The following is a 10304-nucleotide window of genomic DNA, read 5'->3' on the forward strand; positions in this document are numbered from 1 at the left end:
GGGCAAAGCACTTTAATTCCTGCTTTAATTCCATGAGAGGGTGGGGCTGAGAACGCAGGTAGGGAGGAAGCCAGCAGGTAGAAATGTGTGCCAGTGGCAAGTTATCACCAACTCCTGTGATTCACCTCCTGACTACTCCAATAAGATCTAGTAGAGATGAAAGGAGATCTAAGAGATACAGCAATAAAATGCCATGTGTGGACTTTATTTTGATCTGAACAAATCAGCTGTAACAATCAGAGGAAAGTGAACATGACTGGGTATTAGATAATACTAAGAAATTATTGTTAATTTTGTTGGGTGTGATGGCAGAATTGTGGTTTTGTTAAAACACGCAAGTTTTACATAAGAAAGTATTTAAGGGTGAAAGAATATATTGTCTGTGATTTGCTTTAAAGGATTTTAGGGAGGGCCGCCTGGGTGGCTCAGTGGGTTAGAGCCTCTGCCTTCGGCTCAGGTCATGATCCCAGGGTCCTGCGATCGGGCCCCACGTCGGGCTCTCTGCTCGGTGGGGAGCCTGTTTCCTCCTCATTCTCTCTCTCTCTCTGCCTCCCTCTCTGCTTACTTGTGATTTCCATCAAATAAATAAATAAAATCTTAAAAAAAAAAGATTTTAGGGAAAAAAGGTGAGGGGCATATTAAACAATAATGGACAAATGTTGAAAACAGCTGACTGTGTGGTGGATCCATGGGAGTTCATTACATTATTGTCTCTTTTATACTTACATCTGTAATAGAAAAACTTAAAAATAAAAAAGAGGCTTTTTGCGTGCAAGAATAAATAGCTGAATGAATGAATACTAGATAAATACTCTCTCCTCTCTTTTTTCTCTTCCTTACTAGGACTGCTTTTGCTCATGCTCTCCTTGCCTCTCTCCCAGAACATTTTCATCAGAATACCATTCTTGCTGGCCCCTTGTCTCTAGATTTCTCCGTTCCAATGCACTCCCCACACTGTAGCCTGAGTTACCTAACAGACCAATCTAACCATGTCATCTCTCCTGCTCAAAGATCTGACATGGCTCCCTACTGCCTCCAGAAGAGAAGGTCAGTACCAGCACTGGGCATACATGGTTTCACCTCTAACCTTTTCTGTTGCTTCTCTTCCATCAGGCTGGACTTCCTTCTACATTTCCTAATACGTATGTCTATCTAATTTTGTTAATGGTGATAATGCCTGACTAAAAAATGACATTTCTCTGCCTCCATTGTACATGGGATGGTAACATGACAAAATCCTGACTAATAAGATATCAGGAGAAGTCACACACTGGGGATTTGGGGGAAGGCCTATTAAAGGAGGACCCTCTGCCTGCCGGGAACATTGATGTGCTGGAGGAGGTAGAGCAGACATCTCAGGATCACCAGATACCAACCACGTGCTAGGGACGGGTGATGGAAAAGAAGAGGGGCCTGGGTTCTTGAGAAAATCTGTGGAGCCTCCACACCACTCCTGAATGACCCACCACAGGACTTGGCTTTGGGAGGAATAGGAAAGTCACTCTTTTTCAGCATTCTGTTGTAGCCAATTATAGTTTCTAAATGACATAATTAACATTTGACAAATATGTACAGATTGTCCGCTGTGTGCCAGTGGCTGGGGGGCATAGCAATGATGAAAACAAAGTTCTCCCTTTATGAAGTTAACCTTCAAGAGTCTCACCGATGTATCTTCAGCTTTCCCTTCACTGTTATCACATATATGTGCTCAAGATTCTCCCATGTGAAAAAAAGAATGACTCCTGATGCCTTATTCCCTGCAGCTGCAGTCTAGCTGCCTTCCTCCACCCTTTATTCCCACACTTCTTGGAAGAGCAGTCCATGTGCAGTGACTTCAGTTTCTCACCAAAATCCCTGTCTTCCACACTCACAGCTCAATGGAGACACTTTAGCATTCTAGTGAAATTCCCAGTTTCCTCCTAGTTTTTAAGTCTAATGGATGCTTTTGGTGCTTGTCTTTTCAGATCTCTCTGCTCTCAACACTTTTAATTATGTCCTTCCCACCCCTTCATGTCAGTGACTCTGCTCTTGTCTGGTTTGCTCTGATCCTTCTCAGCTTCTGTCTCCACCTTCTCCTTCAGGGCTGAGGTTCCTGAGGGGCTCCGTGGCCTTGCTCCTCTCACTCTGCATACTCTCCCTGGATAGTCTCAATCCCTTTATCACTTAATCTGCTACCTTTTTGGTGACTTCTAAATCTACCTCTAACCCCCTGTGTCAGCTGGACCTTTGCCTGGTCCAACTCACCCTAAACTGATCATGTCACCTTTCCCAAACTAGTTTCTGTCCTGTGCACCCTCTCCCGCTGTGGCATCACCTTCTCCCCTGTCACCAAAGCTAAAAGTCTGAAAGTCATCACTGATTCTTCCCCATCCCTATCCCCTTGGCACAATCCCCAGCCTGGAGACCTAGGAACTGATCCTGGATCTGGGTGTGGGGCAGGATGAGCCCCTTTTCTGCAAAGAGGGGAGCCAAGGGGTATCTGAAAAACTGGAGGAAGCTGGAATCAGGACTGGAGTCCCAAGAGCTGTGCAGAGAAAAAAATCACCAGATCCTACATAATGGGAAGGGACCTAAGAGGCATTAGAAACTCAGAGCATGGAAAATAAAGGCATGTCACATTCATGTGTCCAGAGAGATTGGACGTCAGTTAGTCACTGGCTCCAATTGCTTTTAATTACTTCCCTTTCTTTGTGAGTTTGTTGTCTGTTTTCCTCACATGGCGTTGAGCTGGAAATGATCCGTGACTGTGTTCTGACTAAGTGGGCATCTTCTCTCCAGCTCCTTTCCTTTACCTCCATAGCCTGTAGGCACATGCTGGTCTTAAAACTCTGTCCTGCATCAGATTCAACACACTGAAAAGCACCCGTGTCTCTGTCATATCTATAAATACTTATATCTACATATCAATATAGATAGGTTTCTGTGTATTTTTAAGGGCTTCTAATTTTGCTTTTGAAATTATTTGGCTTTGAGTAACTCATTTAATGAATGATCTGATTTCTCCGCAATCACTGTAAACACTTAGGAATGTTTGCAAAGTGGGAAAACCTGAACGATAAACTGGTTTTTTGAATTTCAAATTTTATGAACACTAAATTTAACAATAAAGTTGAACAATATTACCTTCCTAAAACATTCAATGCAATGTTTATTGATTTCAGTTTTAAAGATTTTCTTTGTATTTCAGAGCCATAATTTTTAAAATTTTCAGGTCTCAAACATTCTTGTAGGCCTCTGCAAAGCTACTACACCCATTACTTTAGAGCCAAATAAATAAAACCGCCAACTCACCCCATTCCACTTCATCCTCATCACCACCCCCAGAGGCCAGAGTCAACTCATCCGAAACTACCTCAGCTTCTCCAGAAAGCCTTCCTTCCCTCACTCCATGCTCTTCTTGCCTTCCTCCTCCTAGCCCCTACTAGAATTCTCAGTGCATCCACTTATCACTTTTGTATTGGTTTGCTATGACTTTCTGTCTTTCCACTCAATAAGCATAAAGATAGGTTTTATTTTGTTTTATGTCTTCAGGGCATGGTACAAAGTAGATGCTCAGTAAGTATGTTATATTAATTAATGAGTAACTTAAACTAAAATCCTGTAGGAAAAAGACAGAGCCTATTGAGGTTTTAGGTCCCATGAGGTATGTCTCTATAGCCATGTGCTTGGTACCGTAGTTGCGATTCTTTTCCTGGCTTTTTCTGGTGGAGATAGTAAGTGATGAGGGTCTTGGATTCACATCTCTGTTACCACTTACATCTCAGAACAGTGCCTGGCCTGCCTAGGGACCCTTCCATATACATCTGGCCACCAACCATCTGACAGATGTTGCCATAAATTATAAAATAACTTTCCCAGGGCTCTCCTCTTCCGTTAGTTCCTTCCCCCATTATCTATTCAAATTCACATGGATTGTTCCTGCCAAAAGAACCAGAAGAAGCTCTAAGTTTATTTGAATGGAAATGCAAAAACATTTCTGGAAAAAAGGTCATAGACGAAAATGGCAAGTATCATCTCTCTCTCTCTTTCTCTCTCTCTCTCTCTCTCTCACACACACACACACACACACATACCAGTGCTTCCTATGTCAATAAATTCTCTTGATTTCCTGAATAACAAGTAACCCTTCCATATCACAACTGGACTGAGCCCTGCCAACCCAATTTCAAGGTCTGATTAGGCCTCTGAAGAAAGACTGGATATCTAAATAAGGCCATGGAAAGGGTGTGTCTCTATCATTTCCCATCAGCCATGGTTGGCCTTTGGGGGCAGGGCAATTCCTGGGCCTTGATCTATATTCAAAGAAATGGACTGAAGGCTATAGCTGGCAATCAAGAAGATTCTGACTACACTAGATCTCCATTTGGGTTCTCAAGGAACAAGAAATATATCTCTCCTATGAGACTATGTAATGTTTTTTACTTAGGGCAGAATGAAGCATGTTAGCTACAAAAAAAAAAAAAATCTTGTTTGAGCAATATTTGATGATGCTCTAGACCCAATAGATTAATCAAACATATGCCATTCTGCCAGCACACAAAAGAATGTTTTGTGAGTTGAAATTGTTGTGTTTTACTTTCTCTGATTCAAAAAGACCATCCAGTAAACAGTATTATTTCTAAGCTGAGGATGTACCTAACACAAGGATAAATGGGTAGCTTTTGGTTAAAAGTGTGTGTACATGGATGACATGGCCGTTGGGAGCTGATGGAAGGATGAACTACTGTCTTAAAAGCACCCAAACCAAGTTGAAAATTAGACGACGCTGTGGACAGGCAGTACAGGCTTGCTGTGTTCAGTCCTAGGCCACTGCTACAGGAAATCCAGATTTATCCAGGAGGGAAGCTGTTGCTAGGCAACTAGGAGAATGTGGATTTGAAGTATGTTTGTTGCACCCTGACAGTTGTTAAGCATCAGATGAAAAGAGAGGAAGCCGGGCTTCAGTGATGAGGGGGCAACCAGGAGGGGACACCCTTAGTACCAGGAAATGCGTCATGAATGGAGAGTTCAGACTAAATCACTTGGATTGGGGGAAATGCCAAACTGTCTCTACCAGGAGAGGTCACAGAGACATGTCATCTCCCAGGACTGAAGGGGACAGAGCATCTGGATGAGAGGGTGGGCTCTGGAGTATGTGAACAGACAAGTGATGGGACTTTCTTTGGCTCAAAAGAAACTAGGCCTTTTTTTCCTCTGCTGTGACTTCAGTCTTGATATTTGTGGTTGATGAAAGCAGAACAGCGTTTGGAATCTAGGGGCAGCCAAAAGGTCAATGCATGAGACAGAACTCCTGCTAGTCTGAGAGGTCTGAGAAAGAAGAACATCCCACCTAAGTGTTTGAGAAGAACATTCCCGGGAGTGTAGCAATGACAAGGGAACAATGGGGCCTCTGCCAAGCGGCTGCATTCTTGCTTTGGTAAAAGCAAAAATGCTTTTTGTTTCCAAGTGCTTTTCCATCTCTTCTCTAATGTGAATTTCTGCTATCATCTTCTGAGATAGGTAGCGTAGCTCTTGCTAACTTGATTTTACAGAAGGGGAGTGTAGCAAGTAAAGCAAGTAAGCAAGGGTCACTTAAATGACAGCATGTTAGAGGCCAACCCAGAGCCAGAACCCAGTGTCCTGACCACCAGGTTTCTGTATGCTCCAGCAGGCTGCCCAGCTGGTCCTCTCACCTTGGGGTCCCATGCTCACAGGGAGAAGCTGATTACTTCATAAGTGGAGTTAAGGGAGAATCTGTGGCTATCCTGAGCGAGGCACTTTAGGAAAGAGCATATATTAATGGTAGGTGGGAAAGAGATTTTAATACAAAAGTTCTTAGCTGGGGCCTGGCTTCAGAGGCTCCATGAGCCCCTATACTTTATTTGTTTGTGTGAACTTATATTTCTTTAGAGAAAAGGTTTAGAGCTGTTATCAGATTCTCAAAGGTAATCCTAATTCATAAAAAGGTGAAGAAGTACTGTTCTGACCAATTATCAGAGACGAAATCCTTCTCAAAACCAGTTTACGCTGGAGAGAACCCCATCCACAGAACATTGGTTGTCAACCTTTTATCAGCTACATAAAGGCCAAGACCCAGGAACCATTATGGAAACAGCAGCCTTCACAGGGGTCTTTTTGTGTCTGAAGTCATTTTCATTTTGCTTCTCCATATTTTTTCTTTTTAAATTCATAAAAACAACACCTAATCTATCATGAAATAAGCTGTGGCCTCCTGTGTGTCTGGAGCCCAGAAGAGATCAAAGCAGGCCAATGACAATCAGGCCCACATGCCTAAGGCCCATTTAATGTATATTAATATTTCTCTTTCCTATTTCCTTTTTATTTCTTCTTTACTGAAATTCATTTGCACAAGGAAGATTTTGATTAAAACAGACACAAAGTTTCATAGATATAAGCAGAATAAATACTAATGCTCTATATCAAATATACTTGTTGTGGGCTTCATAATTTTCAAAAAAGCAAAAAAACCTTTTTTTTTTTTTTTTAAAGATTTTACTTATTTGACAGACAGAGATCACAAGTAGGCAGAGAGGCAGGCAGAGAGAGAGGAGGAAGCAGGCTCCATTCAGATCATGACCTGAGCTGAAGGCAGAGGCCCCAACCCACTGAGCCACACAGGAGTCCCAAAAAACCTATCTTCTGACTTAATTTTATTTTCCACTCAACAGCCCTGCTGCCCCCCCCACCACCCCTCACCTCACACTGCTGGCACTGGGTATCACTCCTTTCCTTCTTCCCTTTCAAAACCCTCACACAGAAGTGGGAGAAAGTTGACAACCCAAAGATTCAGAATCAGAAGAGAGAGGAGATCATGAGGTTAAGCCATTAATGGGACCTCATTATAAATTCCTGGAGATGTGGGGCTTTTCCAGAGAATTATGACACGGCAATATTGTCCGAAAATTTAAATGGTTCAGTTGAATTTAACAAACTGCAATGAAAGATCCCGGAGAAGAGAACCCATGGCCAGCTCACCCTGGGCAGCAAGCAGTCCACCCACATTTATTCCGCAATTTAGGGAGCAGAGCCAAGAACAAAGCAGGACATTGAAAGTCACATGTAGTCAGCACCCCCAAGACTGGGTCCTGTGGCCCCTCCCAAATCAATGTTCAGCCACCCTACCGTCAAAGAGACACAGATGAAATGAAATCCGAAAAGTAAAAACTGCGACAGAACAGTGGTTGAGGGCAAGTAAAGAAAACTGAATCATGCCACACTGGAAGCGAAGGGGGGACACGGGGGGCCAAAATGCCGGTGAGGCCAAATTTCCTCTATCAACATCCACTGAGAAGGGGGAAGGGAGGGAAACTCAGATTTCCCAGCAGTGTGGCAGGTCTTGGCACAGCCTCCGTTCCCCTGCCGAACTTCCACAAATAAACATTCAGAGCAGAAGGGACAGATTTGCTTCTCAGCAAGATTTCAAAGCTGTGCTCCAGAGTCAGAGAGAAAACAGGAAGGACCGCAGAGGGAAGAGGGGGAGGGGGAGGGGCCTTCGTGCCCTGGGCCAAATCAGATGGGAAGCGTCCCAACCCCTCACCCGAAACTGACATACCATTTTTACGAGGTGTGAAATGTTTCAGGTAGTGTTGGCTGGCATGATACATGATACCGATACCGGGGTGGGGGGTGGGGTGGGGGGGGCGCTGCCGGTTTTCCAGCTGGGGGCGTCAAGTCCGAGGGGACCACAGGTGGAGGCAAGCTCAGCCACGCCGACCAAGAGTGCCTACAGCTCCTCAGAGAAACAGCAGAGCACCTGACAGCCCACCTAGATACCCCCGCGCCCCCCACTCCACCCCCGCAGCCAGTGCGCGTGCGCGCCTGTGTGCCTGTGCGCGTGCCCCAGCAGGCACGCGCGTTGGGTGTGCGCGAGTGTATGTATGGGGACGAGTGGGGTGGAGTGAGGCCACGGGGACTGTGCTGGGATTATTTGAGGATGAGAACACTGGCTTCTGATCTCCATGGGTCCGAGGGAAAACACAGCTGGCCCCAGGTGGTGTTAACAGCCAAACCCTCCTCTGGGATCCCCTAAGCTCCGAGGGCCAGGTCTGGAGGTTGCACTCCCACCCACCTGGGACCCAGCTCCTTCCACAGCGGGACCCAGGGCCATCACCCCAGCTTACTGACATGGCCCCTCTTTGTTAATGAGCACTGCCTTGGCATTTAATAAAACCTTATTTGCACACTGGTATACATGCATATGAGAAACAAACAGTCCAGGAGAACAGAAGGCACCGCTTTCCGCGGTACTGGAGCTAAGCGTGGCTGCCCGCCAACCAGCTGCAATAACAGTCTAGTCCAGAGAGGCCCCCGCCCCTGGCCTCTAAGCTGCCGCTGCTTCCCCGATGTCCCTCTCAATGTCCCTCTCCCAGGGTCCGAAGATCTTCCGTGAGCCTTTCTGTGTGCCTCAGGGTTGTTCTGAAAATGCGGATAAGATGGGTACAGGAGTGATAAAAGCAAAAATCCTGTCTTCATGCCTGCAGTTTCTCTTGGGTTTCCTTATTAGTAATTTTTATTAAAAAAAAAATGTTTAGCCACTCTGTCCACTTGTCAAATGAAGAAGCACATTTCAAGGGCACCGGAAAGGGTGGCCGTCTTCTTTGCTTGTGCTCCATGGATTCTGTCTTGGTCTGGTCTTTCCCCACAGAGATGAGCGGGAGCAAAAAGAGGGTAGGTAGCAGTAGTCCTGCTGGGTTTTCCCTTCCAGGCTATCTCTGGGGCTACACACTACCTTTGTTAAGAGAATGGCAGGGAGGATGGGTCCACAGCACCTTGGTCTCATGGGTGATCAAATGAAAGTGCTTTGAGGTCTTGGTGGCATTTGGGATATTATTATTTTGCTCGATATACGAGACTGTAAATCAACCTCCTATGTTCTAGATCAGTGATTCTCAACCTGGGAACCAAACTCCTATGTTCTAGGTCAGTGAATTCAACCCGGCTGGACATTAGAATGATCTGGGAAACTTTTAAAAACGCTAAAAGCAGGGTGCCTGGGTGGCTCAGTGGGTTAAGCCTCTGCCTTCTGCTCAGGTCTTGATCCCAGGGTCCTGGGATCGAGCCCCACATCGGGCTCTCTGCTCAGCAGGAAGCCAGCTTCCTCCTCTCTCTCTGCCTGCCTCTCTGCCTACTTGTGATCTCTGTCTGTCAGATAAATAAATAAAATCTTAAAAAAAAAAAACCAACAACACTAAAGGCCCATGGAATCAAAATCTCTGAGGTTGTGGGACAGGCATTGGTAGTTTTTAAAACCTCTTTAGGTGGTTCCGTGTGCAGCTAGGCTGGGAACCACTGCTCCAGCACCTAAACGTTATCGGTGTTTGGTGTTTCTAACACCAACTGCTATGACATGGCCTTTTTGCTTTTCTCAAGCTAAGAGTTCAGTGAAGGTGGTAGGGTCATGGTTGGAGCCTCAACCTCAGCACAGTGCCTGGCCCCTTGAAGGTACCTGGGTCAGGTTTGAAGGCATGCACTCACGAACAGTGAGTAAGCACATGGGCTGTGTCTCAGGTCAGTAAGGGCCACCGGCCGAAGTTCTCTGGTTCCTGAACTCTAGCAATTGTAGAAGGAAAGATTTTCTGGTCTTTCTTCTGTGATAAGCATTTTGAAGCCAGTGATCTGAGCTTGGTTCCAGCCCCTCATGGAAAGTTTTACCCAGGTCTCCCTTGATCCTGCTACAGCCAGAACTGTTCTCCCGGTATGGCCGGCTATACTCCAAGGCTACATTTTCTGGCACCAGCCGCTGAGGCACTTTAAAAAGAGATGCATAACTCTGCCTTTTTTCTATTGCCCAGGGGATTGCACGACCCTGGGTGCCCAGGGACATTAACACCTCTGCAAACACAGGTACTGGTCCTTGGCTTTGCTGCTGTTCAGCAGCCCAGCATAAAGGACCTTTATTACCTTACTCACACTTATGATTCTGAAAACAAACCAAGCAGTACGTATAAAATTGACTTCCTTTTGGAATTTTAGACAGAGACGTTTGAACCACAGGCCTTTTTATTCTCCCTGCATCTGGGGTCCTGGGCTCTCACGGGTGATGGCTTAGGTAAGTACTAACCCCTCTTGCCATGCTGGAGACCCACCCTGATGAACTGGGAACGTTGTGGAGGAATGTTCCAAAGGCAAGTCACATTTTGAAGGGAATCAAGTGTGGACTCTGCCAGAAACTGAGGGGTCTTGTTTTATTTTTGTTGTTGTTTTTAAAAGCCTTCAACTTTCTTTTTAAGATGAGCTGAGAGTGGGTTTTCTGGGACTTGAGAGAGCAACCATAAAAAGGCAAAACACAAATTCCTGAACCAAGT

The sequence above is a fragment of the Mustela lutreola genome, chromosome 10 (assembly GCF_030435805.1).
Source record: "Mustela lutreola isolate mMusLut2 chromosome 10, mMusLut2.pri, whole genome shotgun sequence".
NCBI classification, from domain to species: Eukaryota; Metazoa; Chordata; class Mammalia; order Carnivora; family Mustelidae; genus Mustela; species Mustela lutreola.